The 10,308-nt window shown below is 30.4% G+C and overlaps 1 long non-coding RNA gene across 1 annotated transcript; it reads right to left on the reverse strand.

Annotated features, from left to right (window-relative positions):
- Window positions 1–8,803: 8,803 nt before the first annotated feature.
- On the reverse strand, window positions 8,804–10,102 carry LOC116000361. The gene is made up of 2 exons (XR_004094096.1): window positions 9,879–10,102; window positions 8,804–9,678 (listed from the first exon to the last, which is right to left on the reverse strand). It is a non-coding gene; the product is annotated as an uncharacterized LOC116000361 (long non-coding RNA).
- Between the last annotated feature and the right edge of the window lie 206 nt (window positions 10,103–10,308).

Genomic DNA, 10,308 nt, shown 5'->3' on the forward strand with positions numbered 1-10,308 from the left:
GATTCACCTTAAGTTTCGAACTGATGCACAACAAGTTTCGAACTAATACTCCTTAAGTTTCAAACCTATGCACCTTAAATTTCAAACTGATGAAATATGGACGATTCTTGTTACGATTCAAAACCAATGTTGTAAAAATCCCGCCTAGGTGCCGATTAATCCCCGCCTAGGCGCTAGGCGCCAGTCAACCGCCTAGCGTATCACCTTAAATGGTGGTCTAGGCGGCTGGCCGGCTAGGCGTCCGCCTAGGCCGCCTAAGCACCGCCTAGGCCGCTTAGGCGCTGACCGCCTAGGTCTCCGCGCCGACTAAACCTCCTAGGCACCGACTAGGCCGCCTACTCGGGCAAGTAACTATTGTTCTTCTTTATTTTAATGGGTTATTTCACTCAAAACAACATCGTTGAGTGAAATAACCCTAAATTGTACAAACTCTAGATATTTTTTAGATTAATATTTAATATTTTAATATTAACTATTAAAGTATTATATAATTTATAATTATTAGTCTATAAAAATTTGAAAATACTTATACAAATTTTTAAAAAATAAAAATTAATTAAATAAAATACATTGGCGCCTAGGCACCGATTAATCCCCGCCTAGGCGTCCTAGGCGCTAGGCGCTCGCGAAAATAGAGGCATTAGCTTCTTGGTATATTCATGGTCTACATTACGGTCAATAATGGGGCGACAAATAATTCCTTTTATCGATTGCGAACTCTTTTTGGGATTTAGAGATTTGGAACTACAGATTTAGGGCGACAAATTTTCTCTTTGCTCTCCTCTATAGTAGCGTTGTACGGTCTCGTTCTTCGCCGGGTGAAGGAGGATGATGAAGCCTTGAACTGAAGCAGATGAAGTTGCGTACGTTAGGAATTTGTGGATTGAATCTAAAAATTAGAAGAACAGGTTTGCTTAACCTAACCTAATTAAATCAGTGAAAACCGGTTAAATAAAAAAAATATGAAGAGACAAAATTACCCTTACTAAAAATAGGAAATTCATGAGAATGACTAAAGGTTTCCAAAAAATAATAGTCTGGGATGTTAAATGACAAAAACGATAGTCTGGGACTAAAATTGGAATTGCCACCAAAGACAAAGGACCTTTGGTGGAATTAACTCTAGGAGCGCCTAGCGATTTTTTCAACCATGTTCAAAACTGGAGAAAAAAAAAAGATTGTTGAATTTAAACTATTTTAAAATAGAAAATAGAATTTAAAAAATTAAATAAATAATTAAATTTTAAATCTGCGATTCTAACCAACAATGAAATCAGATTAATAGCGGATTGAAACCAAACAGATTTATCATTTAAAAATATGTTCGATTCTAGTTCACATTTATTATGATTCCAGTTTTGGTTTGAACGATTAAAATTTTATTTATTTATTTATAAAATTTTATTTTTTAAAATAGTCTAAATTCAACAACTATTTTATTTTATTTAATTTTTTTTTAATTTTAAATCGTAACAAAAACCATCCTTACTATTTTTCCTTTCAGTTGCTATATTGTCAAATTCGGTTCAAATTGAACTGTAGTGATCCTTGCATATAAGCAATAATTTGTTGGAGAAAAAAAAAATATATGAAATAATTATTTTAAAGATAAAAATGTCTATTTAACATCAAAAAGGAAAAAACTACCACTTTTAAAATAATTGAAGGGACAAATGTGTATACATAAATAACTCAGGGAGAAAAAGTGTTATATAAGTCTATAATTCAAGAGAAAACCGTCATTTTCCCAAAAAGATATGTCGTTTATTTTAAATATTCTGACTTTTAAAATTGGAGGTCTTACAAATATTGTCAAATGAAATTGAAGTGTAATTAAAATGATTTGACGTCATTTTACTTTATGGTCTATGTTGCTACATGGATCAAGGTCCACAATAAAATTTCTCAATACCCTATCCAACAATAATTTTGATTGGATTGCATCTCTGACCTCAACCATTATTGCATGGACCATGGTCCACACAGCTGTGTGGACCAAAAATAAAAAGTACATTATTTTTGTACTAAAGGTACATTATTTTTATACTGTAGGTACATTATTTTAGGGTACATTATTTTTGTACTGAAGATACATTATTTGATATATACTGTCAAATAATGTACTAACATTGGGTACTCTTTGAGTATTTTCAGGTGTATCTGCATGAGCATGGATTATTAGAGCGATTCACATTTTTTTCCTAGACTAGTTGTTTTGTAGTTTTTATTTTATTAGATAATCCAAGGGTTGTTTTTGTATTTAATTCATTGTATTAGTATTAGTTGGCTTGTTTCTTGTAGTGTTGTTCTTAGCCTGTGTGTTTGGATATAAATAGTTATGTAAATGTGGCGGTAGCATCCATTTTTTTCTTGTTTTGTTTTATTTCCGCAACTAAAAATGATTTTTAATCAAATAAATTTATTTTTATAAAATAATTTGGTTTTGGAAAAAGGGGTATTACAATAACATTATGTATTAGCCAGCGCCCTATCTTATTGTAAGGTGAAATGATGAAAAAAACTATAATTAATAATAAAAAAAGTAGTCATTTTCCAAACAAAATAAAATTCTTGTTTTCAAATCAACCCTAAATCAAGATAATATATTGGATCAAGAAGCTATCTAATCATAGTTAAAATTTCAGAAGGAATAAATTGAAACTTAATTGTCAAATTGAAAAATTTTAAAATAAGTATACACTTATCGATATTTGGAGGGTAGATTAATTTTTGTGAGGTAGTTTGTTATATGTGTGTGTGTGTGTGGTGTGCTTCTGTGTGTATGCTAAAGAAAATAATAAAAAAAAAAAAGATTTGAATGAGGCGGATGAGTAATAACTAGTAATTTTATATTGATAGGTTGTACATTAAATATTGAATACTTTGTTTCAACACTACATATTCTCTTTCTTTTGATATTTCAATGATAATTTTTTAGCTAATAATACTTTGTTACCCCCATATTTATATGGAGGTGCTGGTGGACATTGACAAAATTGGGGAGGCGGCGATGGACAAAAACACGGAGCAAGGCACTGGCTACTCGTGTTGCATGGCCGTGCTATATTCCTTGCTTCAGCTACCAGTGAAATGTCTGCCAAGATTTATAATTTTAGATTGGTGATGTTAGAGAAAATAATGATTCAAGATTTTTCAAAATAATAATATTAATAAGGAAAAATTGCACTTCTCATCCCTAAGTTATAGGGTAATTGTAGAATTCGTCCCTAAATTTTGGTAATACTCACTTTTCGTCCATAAGTTATAATAATAACAACAACAACAACAACAACAACAACAACAACAACAACAATAATAATAATAATAAAATTACACATCAGAAACAGTAATGGACTGATAAGACACAATCAATAATATGTATATAATATTATAACTTCTGCTATTAATAATTTTTTGTAAATGAAATAATAACCATGGTCACCTGTAGCAATAACCAAGGAGAAAATTAAAACCAACATGGATGTCGCTGTTGCCGGATTCATGGTTGTCTATATACTAGAAATAAACTAAGAAGCCTAGACGGTAGTGTTGTGAGGTGGAATGCGTGAAATAATGTATATTTATAGGGGTTTTGTGGCGGATTCATGCCTTATTCAAAAATATTTCTCAAAAGATATTACAGAGTATTTTGAAAATATTATTTCATTATGATATAGGAAAAATTACTATACTAATTGTAACAGTTACTATTTTTTATTACTATAATAGGCATATTGTAATAACAGTTACTATATATTTTTATAGTAACAGTTACTAATTTACTATATACTATTACATGTCGATTTTATTACTATAGTAGGCATATGAATTATTGATCAGTGTGATATACAATGCTAATAGTAACAGTTATTTTATTTTATTACAATAATAGGCTTATTATAGTAATAATTACTATATATTATTATATATGTCGATTTTATTACTGTAATAGGTATATCAATTATTGAGTGTTATTTACTAATTACTATTACTGTACTAATAGTAACAGTTACTTGTAATATAGTACTCCGTAACTGTTAAAAAAAGTAACCGTTACTAAATTGATTTTGAAAAATAACTGTTACTATTAGTATAGTAAATCACACTCAATAATCGATATACCTATTATAGTAATAATTAAAATTGATATTTATAATAATATATAGTAACAATTACTATAATAAGTGTATTCAAAAACAAAATTTACTATAATAAGCCTATTAAAATAATTTTTTTAAAAAAAAGTAACTGTTACTAGTAGTATAGTAAATCACACTCAATAATTGATATACCTATTATAGTAATAATTAAAATTGATATTTATAATAATACTAGTTTTTTCTACGCGCTTTGTGCGAAGACTTGTGCCCAATATTTAAACCCAATTAGTAAATCATTTTGAAATAGATATAATGCATTTTTTTTAGTTGTCGAAGTTTCATAGATATTTGAGTAAAATTTTTGTTGTGTATGTATTTGAAATTAATACAAGAAATTCAAATTCACTGTGATGAATATATTCCACTGTAATTTTAAGGGTTCTCAACGTTGTATTACAATATTTTTGTTTTGAAAATGAATAAAATTTGTTTAAATATAGTCTTTTTTTTTTTTTTTTTGAGAAAAAATATAGTCTTCTTCTAATTAGAAATACATCCCTTATAGATTCATATTCATATATGGATATACATAATACTTGATTTCAACTATCTCAATTCAACAACTTCCATAAATTGATATCCAAAAATCTTGTCTCAATTCAACTTCAAATGCATTATGTTGCTGCTCATTTAGAATATTAATATTTTTTAAATAATAGTGTGTGTGTGTGTGTGTGTGTGTGTATATATATATATATATATATATATATTACCATTGAAGAATGTAGGAATATATATATATATATATATATATATATATATATATATATATATATATATATATATATATATTATTGAAGTAAGAATTATAGAAATGATAAATTAGAGCAAATTGCCATTTTGGTCAGCTGACTATAGGGGTCCTATTAATTCTAGTCCACGACTTTCAAAAGTGTTAATTGCATACCATGACTTTTCAATTTGTATCAATTTTGAACACTCCGGTGAAATTTCCGGCCAAATGTCGCCGAATTTTCTTAATCCCACTGATTTGGCTTAATACTATGGGCAAAAATGTAATTTCCACTATCCAAAAAAACCCAACCCAAACCATATATCCCTAACCCGGTTCGATGCTTTATCCTATGTTTTAGAGAAACCTATCATCCCAATCCCAAACTCTCGTGACCTCGTGAGCGAGAAGCAGAAGAACAAAGCAGGGCTAGCGAGAAGGAATACGAAGATCAGCGCCATTCTCCATCTAGTGGACTCTCTACCTAGCAATGAGTAATTTCCATTCTTCTTCTTCTTCTTCGAGTAATTCGTACTATGAATTTGGGGAAAAGTTCCCAATCATCCATTGTAGATGTGGGCATCAATTAACGATTCGAACCTCATGGACAAATGACAATCTGGGTCGGAGGTTTTGGCAATGCTGTGGTAGTATTGTAAGTAATTAAATTTTTTGGTTAAAATTGTATAAATGTATTACCAGTAGACCTTTATTTTTGGCTTTTTTTTTTCTTTTTTGAAATTGTTAATACAGGGTCGGATGGGCTGCGGATTCGTGGATTGGTATGATCCTCCAATGTGCTATCGTTCGAAGAGAATAATCCCAGGACTAGAATTAATAGGACCCCTATAGTCAGCTGACCAAAATGGCAATTTGCTCTGATAAATTATTAAATATAACTATGGTAATATTTAATTAAAATATAAATGAATTCAAACTTACCATTGAAGAATGTAAGAAAAAATATTATGTATGCATGTGCATGGTAATTATAATGTGAAAAGATAACAGAAGTTATAACGGTAGGGATATTTCTGTCCAAAAAATTATGTAGTACAACTTTTATAGCATAAGGTACAACAAAAATTAACGGAAAAAATGGACATAAACCAGGGGTATAATCTGGATTGAGACTTATTATGTTTTTAGATATAGTAACTATTACTATAATAAGCCTATTATAGTAATAAAAAAAAAGTAGTTGTTAATATTAGTATCGTAGATCACACTCAATAATTCATATGCTTATTATAGTAATAAACTCAACATATAATAATATATAGTGAAGTAGTAACTATTACTATAATAATATATAGTAATTGTTACTATTATATGCTTATTGTAGTAATTAAAAAAAAAGAGTAACTGTTACAATTAGTATAGTAATTTTTCATATATCTTTATATATATATATATAGATATAGATATATATATTACTATGGAGTACTAATATAGCAATATATTAATATATTTAAAGGAAAAAATTGTTTAAGAAATTTCAAAGTACTCCCTCTGTCCCATAAAAGTAATTCGCATATTATTGAAAATCAATTTCTTGCTCTTTTTTTTTTTTAATTAATCTTCATTTGATTATTTAGAACAAGACTCAATATTTTAATATGCTTTTGTATTATTGGGAATGGTTTAGGTTATTATGGTATTAATAATTTTTGTATGTATTTTTCTAATAGTACAATTGTAAATTATTTTACAAATATTGCACTATTTTTTTTTATAGGACAAAAGTGTTCCTACATCATTAAAGTTCTATACATACATACATACATACATACATACATACATATATATATGCCCCTATTCACGTGAAGACATCTTATTTTGAGGTTAATGAGGTGTAATCTCAACCATCCAATATAATGGAATAAAAGGCAGTGATTACAAGTCAAATATATATATCTCACGCTAGATTTATGGTAAACAAGGGTAAAGAAGAGATTTTTAGTTAGGTAGTAATTAAGGTAGGATTTATATTTGCAAAGTTAGCATTACATGATAATATCAATTATGGAATGAATGTTGAGTTGAAAAGGGACGTGCATATTATATGTTTTCAATAATGGCGCCAGTGAAAATATTTGCAGTGCAAACAAGGAGGTTTTAGAGTTTGATTCCGTCATGGCAGCCATGGAGGTTGATTCGGAGCAAACATTTGGAAAAACAACCTACGAAAATGCGAAGACACCTACCATGCAAAGTATATATTGATTCCTTCTATAGTTGTGTTACGTAATGATATAAAAACTTTAATATGAGTATTTGAAATGTGATATGTCCATATTAAATGATGTGCATATGAGTAAAACTGAAGAAAAAAAATGCATGTTTGCGTTTGTAGTAGTGTGCCAGGTTGGGTGATTATGTGTGCCGTTTTTCTTAATTGTGTTTGACTACTGAAATATATAGAGTTGAAAGAATACAACTGAATGAATGGGGTTTTATTTTATTAAATTTATTAATCTGGAATTTATAAAAGATGAGCTTGAGGATAGATTGATAATTGAAAGCATACAGCAGGATGCATGTGATTTTTTTGAATTAAATGTATTATTCTGGAATTTTTAAAAGATGAAGTTGATGAGAGATGGGGATGACTATTGAAATATATAGAATACAAGGCATACAATGGAATGAATGTGGTTTGTTCTCCAATCATTAGTTTGTGCATTTGTTTATCTTTTAAAAAAAATTTTAGCAAAAGAGTGTGGATGTGCCGCCGCGTTAAAAATGGTGTGTCGATCTTGTAACTTGTGTGTGACCACTTCAATATGTAGAATTGAAATCATAAGATACTTTGGGTTTTTTTTTTTTTTTTGGTAAACTTACTTTGGGTTTTTTAATAATATATTCAACATGGTTGTTTGGGAGTGTGATGTTTTATAATCATGAGTTGTTTAGAATTGAAAGCATAAGTTACTTTGTGATTTTTAATTATATATTCACATGGTTGTTTACATGTGTTGGGAGTGTGATGCTGTATAATCATGATTTATTTGCTGATATTTTGAATATGTAAATCGAGTATGATAATGAAATCAAAAAATAATGGAAGAAAATATAAGGAATAGTCCTCTACGATGTGTTTACTACTGAATACAATTTCTTTATTGCGATATTCAAAATACATCACATTTTTAATTTTCCATACAAATTTCTTTAATGAACTTTCATGCATTCATAATTTTCCCCATTAAAATCGAGAACATTAGTTTTGATTAAGCAAAGAATTATGCGCTAAAGAATTTGATTGTATGCCTTATGTAGGTGATTATAAATGTATAGGCACACCATAATGACTTTGTGGGCAAACAAATTAAATCATACGGGCACATTGTTTGCGTCGTAATTATCAGGCACACAAGAAAAACGTATGGGGCTAACGATTCGCAACTTCCAGGCACACAACGAACATAATTGAAGATCAGCTTCCTTATATAAAGTAGACGTCATTTTAAATTTCGCATACAATTTCTTTAATGAGTTTTCATGTATTCATAATCTCTCCCATTAAAAACAAGAACATTAGTTTTGCTTAAGAAAAGAATTTTGCTCTAAGGAAATTGATTGTATACCTGTTGTAGGTGCTTATAGGCGTATTGGCACACGAGAATGTCTACGTTGGAAAAGAAATTAAATCATACGGGCACATAATTCAAACGACTAATATTTGAACATCGGCTTCCATGTATAAAGTACGCTAGGTAAGCATATAGGCACAAAGGAATATCATAGCGGGCAAAGAAGTGGCACCATCCGGGCACATAATTTTTTTAAAAAGAAAATAAAAACCAAACTGTACAACAAATAAATCGTGAAAAACATATGTACTAAGCATACAAATTTTCCAACATTGTCACACAGCTAATCCTCCACACAATATTCTGAAAAAAAAAAAAAAAAAAAAACCAATGTACACTGATATCCACAAATCAACTGTCCAGATTTGCAATACATATTCATCAATGAATTCGGGACGGTAATATAAGAAAAGAATGCACTTCTTATAGTAAGACTATGTAATTGAGACCCAAATGTCAAGTCACCTTTGCATGCTTTGGGAGCTAACGGCAACCTCATAATTAAAGCACGTGCTCCATCTCAACTAAAAGCTTAGTTGGACTGCACATATTATATTTATGCTCACACGCCCCCTCAACGTGTGTGGCGGTGGATTCCAACCAAGCAACACGTGGAAGTCTCTTTTTGTGGGTGACGCGGAGATTCGAACTCATGATCTTTTGCATGGTTTTGATACCAAATTAAAGCATGTGGACTGCACATATTATATTTATGCTCACACTCATCAATCTCTGGTTCTCTGAGACACCCATTTGAAACTGTTTCTTGAAAACTTTAAAAGCTTCAAATTGACTCTGGTGAATAAAATTCAGCATGGAATGGTGTATAGACTTAGGAGTTGGTCTAGGACTTCTACCAAACACGTGGTGCTCATTTTGAAAAGAGCACAATGTCTTCACCAATTGCGACGGTTGTCTGGCTATACTCTGGAGAGCAAAGGATTCAGTTGGCTGGTAATCGTTGGAGACAATAAACTCTAATGGAAATGAACCCAGTCCACATAAATATTTCAGAGAGAAAAAACCAATTGAGACTAACAACTTGATAAATTCTCACCCTTTAGAACCCAAGTTTCATGCTTCCAGAAAGCACAAGTAGCAATGGAGATTCACTGCGAATTATACACATTAATGCTTTCCATATCATCAGTGCTGATGTAAAAATCATATCCGGAGAAAAGAACCCACGCTATAAAAGAAAAGTTTAATTGAACAGAGCCCCAGATAGATTACTTCAGACGTTGTTGCAAGCATTATCTCACCATGAAAAAGAATAAATTTCAGCAATACAAAAGCAATAAATTAATATATAAAAATAAAAAAGAAGGAAACTTAAGGATTGGGAATAAACCAGAGACCATGATGATACAATTAAAATTAATAAATTACCTGTGGTTGACTAGGACATTTCATTGAATCATTGTCGACGGAGCTCAAGCTGTCGCCGGCCGTGGAGGCAATGGCGTTGTCTGCTGTCCGGAGGAGAAACGGCGACGACAGAGGATGCAGTGGAGGCAGTGGAAGCATAGAAGTATATTACGGAGCAATTTTCTTGGAAAGCAAATAGAATATATGTGCACAAACGAAACCTCCAAGAAACGAAAGAGGCAGAAGTTGGTTCGAAAATTACAAAAGGAAGTAATGGGAAATCTCGCGTGAATAGGAATTAAATAGACACTATAATTCAATTAACATAATTAAAACGATAACAACACTGACAAAACTACCCCCAATCCTAATAAAACTTAAAAAGATAGTACCATATTACCTAAAATAAAACAAAAATTCTGTTTAATCATGACCATTGAAAAATCTAATC

The sequence above is a fragment of the Ipomoea triloba genome, chromosome 12 (genome assembly GCF_003576645.1).
Source record: "Ipomoea triloba cultivar NCNSP0323 chromosome 12, ASM357664v1".
Classification (NCBI taxonomy): domain Eukaryota; kingdom Viridiplantae; phylum Streptophyta; class Magnoliopsida; order Solanales; family Convolvulaceae; genus Ipomoea; species Ipomoea triloba.